This window comes from Macrosteles quadrilineatus, unplaced genomic scaffold, assembly GCF_028750875.1.
Source record: "Macrosteles quadrilineatus isolate MER2022 unplaced genomic scaffold, UCM_ALF_1.0 Scaffold_17__1_contigs__length_3442018, whole genome shotgun sequence".
NCBI lineage: Eukaryota > Metazoa > Arthropoda > Insecta > Hemiptera > Cicadellidae > Macrosteles > Macrosteles quadrilineatus.
In genome coordinates this window covers 926,022-938,595 of record NW_026542610.1, presented here as the reverse complement: position 1 = coordinate 938,595, position 12,574 = coordinate 926,022, and positions in this window count along the sequence as shown.

Below are 12,574 nucleotides of genomic sequence, written 5' to 3'. Positions count from 1 at the left end.
GTTAAAAACTTTTGAGTTTCCCCCAAAATCCCCCATTTTGGGTTTGGTAAGCAAGTGGCTATTAGGCTTAAAAAGTACTTCATAACATGCCAAAAAGGTGTGTAGAGTTTAGTTTTCCTAGTGTGAGCCGCTACAACATTTACAAGGGGTCTCCAGACTTGGAAAGCTGCAAGTTAAATTCAACTTCTGAGAATTTCAATTGGCTGCCATTTTTACTGGATTGAGATAAAGACCTCTAGATTGCGTTTTTTGTTTTCTTTTCCCAGGACCTTCAAAATGAGGGGTCACTCGACTGGTCTTTGAATTTGAAATTTTTGAGTTTCCCCCAAAATCCCCCATTTTGGGGATGTACACCAAGTGACGGTTATGCCCAAAAAGTACTTCATAACATGCCATAAAGTTGTGCCGAGTTTAGTTTTTCTAGTATGGGCCGTTAAAAAAATAACAGGGGGTCTCCACACTTTTTACTAACCCTGTATGTATGACTGGGCTGGAATATTTTATGTTTGTTTTTATTCCCCATCTTTTCAACAGGCTTGACTTATGTTATGTTATGAAATTTAACCTATAGGCTATAAATAGATCATAAACTGAGTATGTTAAATCTATGGTTCAAAAAGGTGGTTCAATACGGTGGCAAGGGGTTTTTGTTATCCTGTTTCTGTGTACATTAATTGTATACACAGGAAAATATATTTCTAACAATATTTATAGATTTTCCTTCCGATGCACACAAACTGAGAAAAAAAGGTTTTAAAGAAACATGCTTGCCTATTAATATATAGAATTCGGTAGTGGGTCCCCCGCAACACCCTTTTTATGGGTATGTCATTCCCCACCGCTTATTTGAGCATGATATGGTAGATCCGGCATATAGTTTTTGCATGAGGAGGTTCCTTTGACGTGCTTTTGCCAAGCTTTTGAATTCAACCATACCCTTGACAATGTATGCCTACGGTCTTATCTCGTGTGTGGCAGTGTGTCCCATTCCGTCCTGCCTTTGATTTCTATGGACTGGAAGGATCTGCCCTTTCATCTTTCCCAAGGCCATGACTGAAACCAGTTACTGGACGAAACTGTTTCGTTAAAAATGTGGCATTTATTGCCTTACCGTGTTAATGTAAATTTTTACAAACTTTATTCCATAACAAACAATTTGTGAATCTGGATAAGCCTTGAGCTTTATAGAAGAGGCTGGAGGATTTTTGTTGTAGAAGGTTTGAAGTTTTGAGTAGAGGGTTGTTTGCTGTTGGTTTCAATTAACATCATCACCCTAATCTGAAAATAGAAAACTTAATTTTTGGTACAAATAAGTACCCTGTAAATCTATATTATAATTTCTAAAGTATGTTTTTTGTCGGTACCATAACTTCCTGAATTCTTAACCAATTTTCATAAACGAGGTGTCAGCTTTTTTACCCAATACGCTACGAAAGTACACAGATTACTACTAATTTTTAGTAATTTTTCAGTAGTTTTTCGTAAAAACTATATATAGGCCCATATCCATTCTGCAAGTAATTTAAACTTGAAATGTTAATTTACGTTATTCGATCAGCTGAAACATGTGGATCAAATTAATCAAAACAAAAGAATATTTATTTCTCAAACCGGAGTGTCAATAAGTCTCAAACAAACAAACTTAATCTTAATCTGTGCTTTCTGCGATAAAAACCCCGGATATGAAAAATGATTATTCACTTTAAAGAAGTCAAAACAAGAACAACTCAAAAGTAAGTACCGCGCTTCTTTAGCTTTTATTATATTTCTTTATTTAAGACATAGCCCTAATTTTGACATACGTACCGACCATTCTTTATAGGCGTACATTTAAGAATTCCATCTTCAAACATCACCTCTTATCTTTCCTTTACAGGTTTAAATGAATGGTTATGCTGTGTTGAATTGATACGGATAGGAAATGGGTTTGATTCGGTTCTTTAAGGGACGTAGAACGCTCTGTTGTATCCTTTTAACTTAAGCACTTTTTTAATGAAGTCAAACACTTGGGGGAAAGCGGTTAAAGTTTAGGTTCGTTACCACATCAACCCACGCTAAAAAGAACTCTATTACTCTATTATGTTGATGAGAAACCTAAGCAATATCCAAGATTGGCTGTTACTCACTTGGGCACCTTCACTATCAAAGCGAAGTTGGTTGGCTCCAGTCAAACTGTCATACTACGCAATAATCCGTAATCCTTTCAAACTGACCAAGAAGGAATTTCGCTTAAAAGTTACCCGCACCCCTTATATGACTTTACCTTATGACTTTATTTATCAATTATCAATTATGTCTGTGTAAAAACAATGCCATCAAAACGAAAATTGCATATGGCCACGTATTATCACTTCCAACGGAGTGTTCAAATAGGTCCTGTAAACATGTAAAATACCCCCACCACCCCCCCATTTAAAACCCATTTTTACCCCGTAAAACTCCCCATAAACCCCCGTTCCCATAGTCCGATCATGCTGGTTTGGGAACTCGTTTGAATAAATGTAGGTTTACACTTTTATACCAAATTTTATCAAAATCGGATAATTTTTGCTCGAGTTATCGTGGTAACGGACATACCGGTATATATATATATATATATATAAATATATGATTAACATTATACTTTTAAAAGGTTATTTATTTAAAACGTAAACAAACATCTATTCCTGAAATCAAGAATGCAGTTACTACGCAGTATTAATGTATGTTTTGTACTTCATTAAGTGGGACTTTAGGATTTAATGCGAATGCTTCGCACGGGTCGCCTAGTTTTACTGAAGTTTAAAAATAAATGTTACCACGCCAGGCATAATTGTAGGGTTTTAATTTCAGATTAAGACTTTAAGAAACTATTTTCTGTGTTATTTAATTATAAATAAATACAGGTAAGTGTTAAAATAATTAATTTCCTGAACAAAGTTGGAGGTCGTAAGGCGCTAAGTAATAATAGGAGGGTGTCTGATAACTGAGGGTTCAATGAGAAAGTATAAAAAGAATGGATCATTAGGGCGGTTAAAATGACTTTTCTTCACATCTCAATCTTCATCAAGGGTGAGGGATCGACTATCACAATGGCGTCATTGTAGTCTTTCAGCTATTGTGTGATTTGGCATCTTGTATAATAAGATATATTTATTAATTACCCTTCTGTAACATTTAACTCTTAAAAACCAGATCTATATTTTCATCGTATAAATACCACTTGTTATTCAACGAAATTTATGTCGAAAACAGTATGCTTTAGTTTTAACTAGGTGTACAATGCAGTTGTCTGCTTGCAATATTGAGCGGAGCTAGCATATTAACTCAATACTTTTCTTAAGTCAATGTTAAATCTGTTTATCGTAAATGAGATATATACTTGCAGTTTCCAATACCAATGGTTATGGTATATTTGGTTCACATAAATGGAATGTCTATTTACAGTATCCAAAGTCAATTATAACTCTGATTTAAGTAAATGAATTGTCTACTTGCAGGAACCAAAGTCTATGTTTCATCTGGTTCTCATAAATAGTATCCAATGTCGATGATATATTTGGTTCGTATGAATAGAACGTCTATTTTCAGTATCCAAAGTCAATGGTAAACGTTAATTGTTCACTTACATCGAATGTCTGTTTACAGGTTATAAAGTCAATGGTACTTCTAAAAGAACATATATATATGTAGAATGATACTACATGGTACGTCTAAAAGAATGTATACATGTAGAATAATACTACATGGTTTCCAGTTTCAATCTCGTACATAAAATAAAGTACTCTTTTAAACATTAACTTTACCACACTGAACAGCAAAAAAAGCATAATAATTCAGTAAAATACGACGTAAGGTAAATCAATTCAAACAATCAGTTGCAAACAATTTGTTGCCAAGTCTTGCTAAGAATTATAAATGCACATTGACTTTAGAAGATCCCAGGGTTGGTTGTTATCGAGTTATGACTATGAAAAGAAAACTGCTTGTGTATTAAATATATAGATTCAGCCAGAACAGAAGACAGACATGTGAGAACTAATCATAACTTGTCACTCTGATTGATGGAGAAGTTTACCATGACGAGTTTTGGAATGCTCGGGGATGTGTTCACCATTCAGTGCTGTTTTTATGGTAAATTTAGTTTTACTTGTCATTACAATTATTATTTTTCAATCATTGTTTAGAACTTAAGATGAATGGAATATTGTGTAGCAATTTCCAATCACGTTTTTAAGCAAATCCAAAACTAACAGAGATTAATAACCGTGTGGCTTACATAACGGGTTTGATTGATCTCAAGTACAATAATATGTAACTGTAAATTAAATGCAATAACTAGCCATCATCCAGGTCGGGAACCAGAGTGTATAAAGATGTACTTGAGTTTTGATAACCGGGAAAAAAACGTGAATCAGTGTTGTACATGGGGAATCATTGGTGCCAAAAACCTACAACCGAAGGAGTTTAGAATGCTGTTGTGTCAAGTAAAAAATCACAACTACACTGGGTGATCGCGATATTGCGGATCTCGGAAGATCTTCGCGATTTCATTTTGGTCGTGACAATCGCTTTTCCAATGAGTCACATTCGGTTTCGACTCACCACTATTCCGCTGCTATCGCTAGACCATATCGCCAATAGGCACGTGGTCATTATACTATTGGTACGTAGTCTTACCCAATTATCTACGGAAAAAATTGATGACGACTCTCGATTGGTACCGGTACTTTGTTAAACTAATCATTTGTTATCAAAAAGGACAAAACAGATGTATATTCGGGTGAAATTTAATTGCAAAGCATTTGGTTTAGCTTGAAAGTGTCTGATATTGTGTTTTTGAATGTTGTACGTAAGTATTTCTATAATAGGTTTGCAGGCATAACTGGAAAACTTCACAAATAATATGAAATTCATCTGTTGATCTGAATATAATAAGGTTTCAAATGACGACAAGATTTCGTCCCTAGAACGGGCACATAGCTATAACGTCATCAAAATCGGACAACGTAGTTTTTACTCACACCACACAAACAGTCATCACTTCCGAAAACCACTTTTTTGGTTTCAGGGGAACCCAACACAGATATATCCACCCAAAATTCAGACTCGAAATTTTTTACGAAAACAATACTTTCTCCTAAGTTACTATGTATAGGGGAGAAAGTAAAAATGACATCACACGATTACACATCAGCTCAGTCAATCTAATCATAATCCGATCTAGAAAGTAAATGTTTAAATAACTATTTTACCCAAAAAGACCCAACAGATCAGGTAACTTGTAATTTCAGTAAACTGAACTTGGACAAGAACTACTAATTAAAGGCTTTGACTAATTATCTATCACAGGCTCTGTCACTTGATTCACATCACTTTACCTATCATTTTATGTACCGGATTTAATATACGGTAATATGTTTGACGTGAAAAATAAAAATTTGTATCAAATGACGAATGTTAATCGGGAATTAAACATAATTTCTCTGTCTTACTAATTACTTTTGGAATGTTTTAAACTGTTTTTCTTACACGTAGCCTTACAGAAATCACTATTAAGTTTATAATATCTATGACAATTTAAACGATCAATACGTCCAAATGATCCTAGTTTTCAAGCTATGCTAAACATGTCAACCTCATGAACTTTGTAAAAATATAAAATCATTGGAGTTATTGTGCAGTTTTAAACCTTGTAAGGTATTCATGTGATAGCATTCCTAACAATCATACAACTTGTAAAATACATCAAAAGAAGAAAGAAGTCCAGGTATGGCTAATAGAGTATGTGTAGTTAGAACAATAATTTAATTATTTATAAGGCAATTTCTCATGCTAGCATGACTTTGAATTCTTTTTTGTTATGAGGCTATCTTGGTATGCTTAATTAGGGCTCAGAACTACTTAGTCAAGGGAAAGAAGTATTGGTGATTTGAGCTGACTAGGCCTTCTTCAGATCTTTCACAGGAATTTCACACTCAAACAAGACCAGCTTACTGAATGAGGGTTGTCAGTGATCCGTGGCCCTTACATTATAATAGTACGTTATAACAGTAGGATATTACATTATAATTGTTCCACTAAAACCGTATACATGTTTGGACCATTATTTATTGTTGATCCTTTTTGAATAAGCTATAACCATAGGTCTCACCCGACCTAGACCTAGACCTAGGACCGGTTGAATAAATGTATATCAGTGCCTTTAAGCATGACAACTCGAGTAAAATCCATCAAATTCTTATATTCAAATCTGCACAGACGCGCTCTACTTGACGGGTTATGGGAACGCTGATTTATAAAGTAAAGATGGCGGTTTTATATTTTTTGCCAAAAACACAAAACTTAATAACTCCTTTGTACCATAACGAATAAAGCAATACCCTTTAAAATTTCAAGGACTTTTAAAGCTGAAAATGTTTACATTACAGAAAAAAATCATATTATGAGAATAAAAATAATTAGAATATTTATACAACATTATTAGCTTAATAAAAATACCAATTTATAATATTTAAATATGTTGATTATTATTTAAACCATAAAAACTGGTATTGTAACCTAAATCAGGTTACGATTATCAATGAAAGTAGTACAGGGTGGGGCAATGAAAGCGCCTCAATTTATAAGCAGTACAAACTCAATAATATTCACCCTATGGATATAAATAGCACATCAAAACACAGCTTATCTTTTGTCATTTTAACTTAACAAAATCATTTTTCCATTTCTTGAGAACGAAATCCTGCAAGTGACGTCCTTGTCCTACTTGACATTAGGCACTTGAAAACTCCATCAAATACTTCTCCAGCATTTCTTCAGGAATCACTTTAGTTTTTGGACAATTCTTAGCTTCGGTTCAAGCAAATCTGTGGGGTGACTTTGAAAAACCCTGAACTTCAAGTAGCTTATTAGAAACCCCCCCCCTCAAAAAAAGGAGCCAACGTAAAGCTTTCAACAACAACAGCTTCCTGGCAAATCTCTTTGGACTTTGAGTTACTGCGACTCGCACTCTTTCAACATTTTTGCTGGTGTACAAAGGGTTTTGCGGCACCTACTGATTATTTTTAAGGTTTAAGTGTTTATCCTATAATAATTTTACCCAGTTCACCATTGTTTTCCAATCTGGAACAGTGCCATGTTGACCAAGGATGGAATGTGGTCCAAACAATGTCTGGGTTTTTGCACAAGAACCACTATTTTAAAAATAGGTTTGCACATCAAAATCTCACTGTTAATAGCCTCGGGCATAATATTTACTAAAATGGCATAGTTTAATTGATGTTTTAAGCACAGCTGATCATTCGTTGTTGCAAAAATTAACATGTGACAGCTAAAACAAATTGTGGCGTTCTCATTGCCTCACCCTGTATATTTAAAATTAATTCTTATAAACTGTTTCGTATCTTGTGTACAATATGAGTGTTAACATTCAACTGTAGTTAATAAGTTTATAAGTTGACATTAAAATTCCGGTTTAAAGGACGTTGGTCTGGAGCACGTAAACCGTTGAAAGCTCCGAATTCAAAGAAATCAAGGGCTAGGAGGGCAGAGATCTAAAGAAATTATCTTTTTAATTACCCTTCGTCCCTCTGCTATTCAATGAAGTAGGATGGGCGAAAAATTGAGGTTACTGACAAAATCCTTGTTTCATGAAGTATTATATCTTTGGATGAGCCTATAGTGGATAAAATCTTGTAACTTGGGTTAACTTCGAATGTTTATGGGACAATGATAATTGTGCGCTAGATTAAGATGGGTTTATAATAACACGGCGATAGCCTAACTGCTAGAAAATAATCAACACTCTAACTTTGTTTACAAAATGTGAGAAGGAAACAATTAAGCCAAGACAACCAGATTGATATTCCACTATTCCATTCATGTATTTGGGATGGTTTTGTATTTGTTTTTTTGTTTATCAAACCTAAAATTCAGACGTGTGGTCTGATCGCTTTTTGTGACTTTGAAAAACTTATTCTAATTTAGATTTCTGTCGTAATCCTGTGAAACTCTCTAGATTTCTATGATTACTTTAACTTTAGATATTGTTAGAAGACAATCGGTTTTTAGTGAGTCTACCTCTACATACCACCGAATACTGTGTGTGTAAAATCCCACTTGTTTAAAAAGGGGAAACTAATTACAATAACACATGAGAAATTCAGTTAAAATGCATAATACCGTTCACGCAGTATATGTCGTCTAATAAGCTTGAATTAATGTAGTAATTTACAGTACCTACTCAACGTGTTTTTTGAGAATGACTTTGCAATTCAGTGTGCATAGCAAACGTTCTATTTATGACTCTCAGTAAAGTATTATTACTTTTAAAACTCAGATTTATTCTTAGATATCTAATGTTAAGCACTTATTTACAAAACTAAATTAAGTAGTAAAATCATCCCACAAATTCAATTGCGTGATCAGTTAATCATGTAATCAATCATACTACACAGGGTTTAAACAATGGTTTAAACCCATAATGTTGGCTTTCTTTGGTTAATAATGGTCATTACCGTAATGATAATGGTATTATCAAAGCCCACGGATATAATGGTATCGGTAATTGAATTATCTTCTTGAATTTTGTTTCAACACAACTGCTTTGGAATATGAGTTAGTTTTATCCTGTGATTCTGTGATGTGTTGACGATATTACAGATGACTTATTTTGGAGATATTGGCAATGAATAATGAAATGTATAACTAAATTTAAATGTTCAAAAATGCCAGTATATGATAACAATAGATTTATATTGTTTCGTAGAAGGAAAACGGGTAATGGCAAAGTCTTTCCTAGTATTCTTACCGAGCTGAAAATAATCTTCAGGTGTTAAACTAAAAAATATGATAAAAAGAAAGGAGCTGTGACGAGTTCAGTAATTATATGACAAAAAATAATTTTTTTGTCACCCATCAAAGCAATTACATCATTGGCGAGGGCTTGTACTGATTATACAGTATTGGTATTTAATTTCTGCGAACTCTTAATTGTTTTGTGACTGGATTTATTGTATGAAATAGAAATACGTTTATCTTTCTCTTGTGAACATTAAATTGGAAAAATACCAAACTCTTAACCTCTTAGTTATTATTAATAGACAATAAAAACTTAAGGGACTGCGATAGATTTGGTATGAGATTCTAAGAGATTGGTAAGAGTTGGTGGTAACTCAATAGTAAATAAAAACTTGTATCCAGCCGATTATCGCAGAAATTAGTTATTTGTGTAACTAGTGTGCCAAGTGACACTTTGCACTCGCGTTACACTTATATTTTTCCTATAGGTACTATAAAACATTAAAATATTTAGTATTTTAAACACTATACAACATGTTTTCAGGTAAGGTTGAAACCAAACGTTGAACAAAATGGGAAACGCTGCACCAGCTGATCGTAGTTGAGGTATCCTTAAGTGTTGCAAAATTATTTTCAAGCGTACACGGACTACATGCCTAATAAGCACGCTGTTTTGTGTTGTTTGGTTGGAATACTGGAGTGCCGAAAACAGGAGTGTGGCAAAAGTAAGTAAATGCAGCAATTAGCAACTTTCTGTACTATAATCAGTGCAAGGTAGCCCACTTTGTCAGGTGACAGTAGGAAAACTATTTATTATTCATTTTACACCTCTACGTTGTTTACTATGTTCTTTAGTATTATATCCAAGTTGTGGCCTTGATTATAATGATTATATCTAAGATATTTTGAGAAACTTGATTACAGATAATTATTATTAAACTACCAGTAAGTATCTACTTCATAGTACAAGCTGTAAATATACAGTAAGTAGGTAGTAAATATTCCGATATAAGATTTCACAAAATGTGTTGGACCATTGAGCAGAATTATGGTGCGTGACTTCGAAATTGTCCGATATTACTTTTAAATTGGCAACATCGAATACTTACAACTCAAAACCTTTTATTTCAGTTGATGAAAACTGCAAGTTGGCAATATTGTAAACAGCTACATAAATGTTTTACACACACATACATAATAACAGCTATCTATGGAAGCGTCATTACATTGAATTAGTTTGAAATTCGTAAAAATGCTCTGCAATATAATACAAGTTTTCTACGCTCATAAAATATACTTAACATGGACTATCCATGAAACTGACTTACGTTTCTCAAATTAGTTATAATCCTCTATTTATGCAACATTTCGAGTAGGCTAAATCTTATATAAATTTGAAAATCCAACACCCACACTGCTAGTAAAGTAAAATACTAAACTTCAATTTCACTGTAGGTGGAGGTAAACTTTTCAGTATTTTATGCGGTTTAAAATATTCATAGTCTGAATTTTTCATAAACGACAAACAAAGATTCTTAAACAACAGCAAAGATCGTTGGCTGGCAAAGTGTTCTTGATATTCAACATCTTATTAAAAGTTCTAATTGGCCTGTCAACCTTCATGTCTTAAACGTATTGAATTAAGTTATAGGCTGAAATTCATATTTAATTTAATTGGAAATTTCAAATTCAATTAAACTATTCATCTAAAAAGATTACATCCCCACAGTTTAACTAATTAACTATAGTAACATATCTATTGGCCACCAAACTATTGAAATACTATTGCTATTTTCTGCATATACACGATTGAATTGAATTATGCTAGGAGCTATCATTTCTTATTAAACCAGTCAATTTAGATTCAACAACGTACAAAAAATTATTAAAGATCTTTAAAAAACTGCATCACCCACATAACTTATTTAATCGGTTATTCGTTTATATTTCAAATCGAATAGATCTGTTTAGAAAGAAACGATACAAGAGGAAGATACTTATAGGTATTTTATGCCAAGTATGAATGGGAATGGGAGATGAGTGTAATATGAGTGGCCTTGTAGTCTTGTGACTAAGGCCGACATATTCCTTAGACACAGCTTTTAATTAAATTAATCCTATTAATAGGAAAGGGAAGGATTTTGCCATCAATAAAACCTAAACGTATTTAAAATATGTAATGCAATTTCAACAGTACAAATACTCTTATTCAATTATGTACAAACACTTTGATTTATAAACACTTTGTTGTGAAAACACTTTTTCTCAACAGATAAAAATGAAATAAACCATGTTTTGGTATTTCTAAGTTGTCACGTCTCAGAATCAGAAGTGTCAGTTCGCTTTTGATCTGAGCATAGAGCTGTCATTTAGTTGTGGCAGCTTCTATTTCCCTTTTGCCTTTGCAATATTTTCATGTATTCATGAATGTTTTTTTATGTTGAGCTTATTTATATACAATCATACAGAGCTAGTATACCATGTTAATAGAGTATACATGTTTTATGTAAATTATGCATGCGCATGATGATAGAGGTGCCCCCCCCCCCTAAGCCAGAGGAACAGTTCCCCCAATTTCATTCTGCCCTCTATTTAAACCTCCCCCCATCAATTTACTTGACAATTTCTCCTTACCACATAAAACAAAAAGTTCAAGTATTTAATAAGGTTGAGGCAAAGAAAAACACACTTGCTGAAAATAAAAATAAAATGCTCGATAGGAAATTTCATTTAACAATACCAAATTATATCTAACTAATGGACGAATTGGAACTTTTTCAATACATAGTTCAGAATCTGCATTTTCAACCAACATGTCCTCAGTACTGTATTGCAATAGACAACGTCTTTAAAAATTTCAACACTATATTTGGTGCATTACTCTACTCCAACACAGTGCTGGACAATTGTATATTATTTGGCGTAAATTTGTACAGGGTCACTGTACCCGCTCTGGACACCCCTGCATGTTAGTACACACACAAAACAGATCTTTGCACTAAGATTTCAGATCAATAGGTAGATTCGGAATTCGATCATTAACTTGATTGAAAACTGGATACAAAACTATAAGCATTTTCATGCTGTAGCTTTACTAAGTATACTTTGGTTTGTTTGGATAATTTTAAAGTGAAAATTAAATCTGTCCCGGGCCTAGGTCTTACCGTGCCACCTACGGTAATAGCTACTTCCCTATACGGAAATGCGCTAAAACATTTTTTTCTTACCTGAAGCAGCGAACCTAAGTAAATCAAACCTGATAGGAAATAAATTTGTCATCTTAAAGAAATAATTTATCGCTTTGAATGCAGGTTTGCTGCGGTGAAACTATTAACTTTTTTCCACCTTGTTAAAAGTTTCTAAATCAGTATGCTAAGTGTATGCCTAATATAACTTGACGGGTCGCCGTCTATGTGTCACCCCGACAACCCATCACCTCGGTATTTTGGGCACAGACGACAACGTGTCACCTCGTAAAAATATAACGATGCCGTCTAGGTGTCACCTCGTCTAGTTGTCACCTCTTCTCTGGAGGTGATTGTTTGTCGTGTGTAGAGACGACTGCCTGTCACCTCGCACGCTTGCGTCAACGTGTCACCCCGACTACCCGTCACCTACTCTAGGCCCAGGTGACGATCTGTCGTTGCCGTTTACGACAAACAGTCACCTCGTACACTCGCGACAACGTGTCACCCCGACTACCTGCCACCCCGCTCCATCTGTTTACGTTTTCTTATAACGCATAATAGGATTTCTCCACTTGGTTTATCGGCGCTACCATGCTTGAAAACAA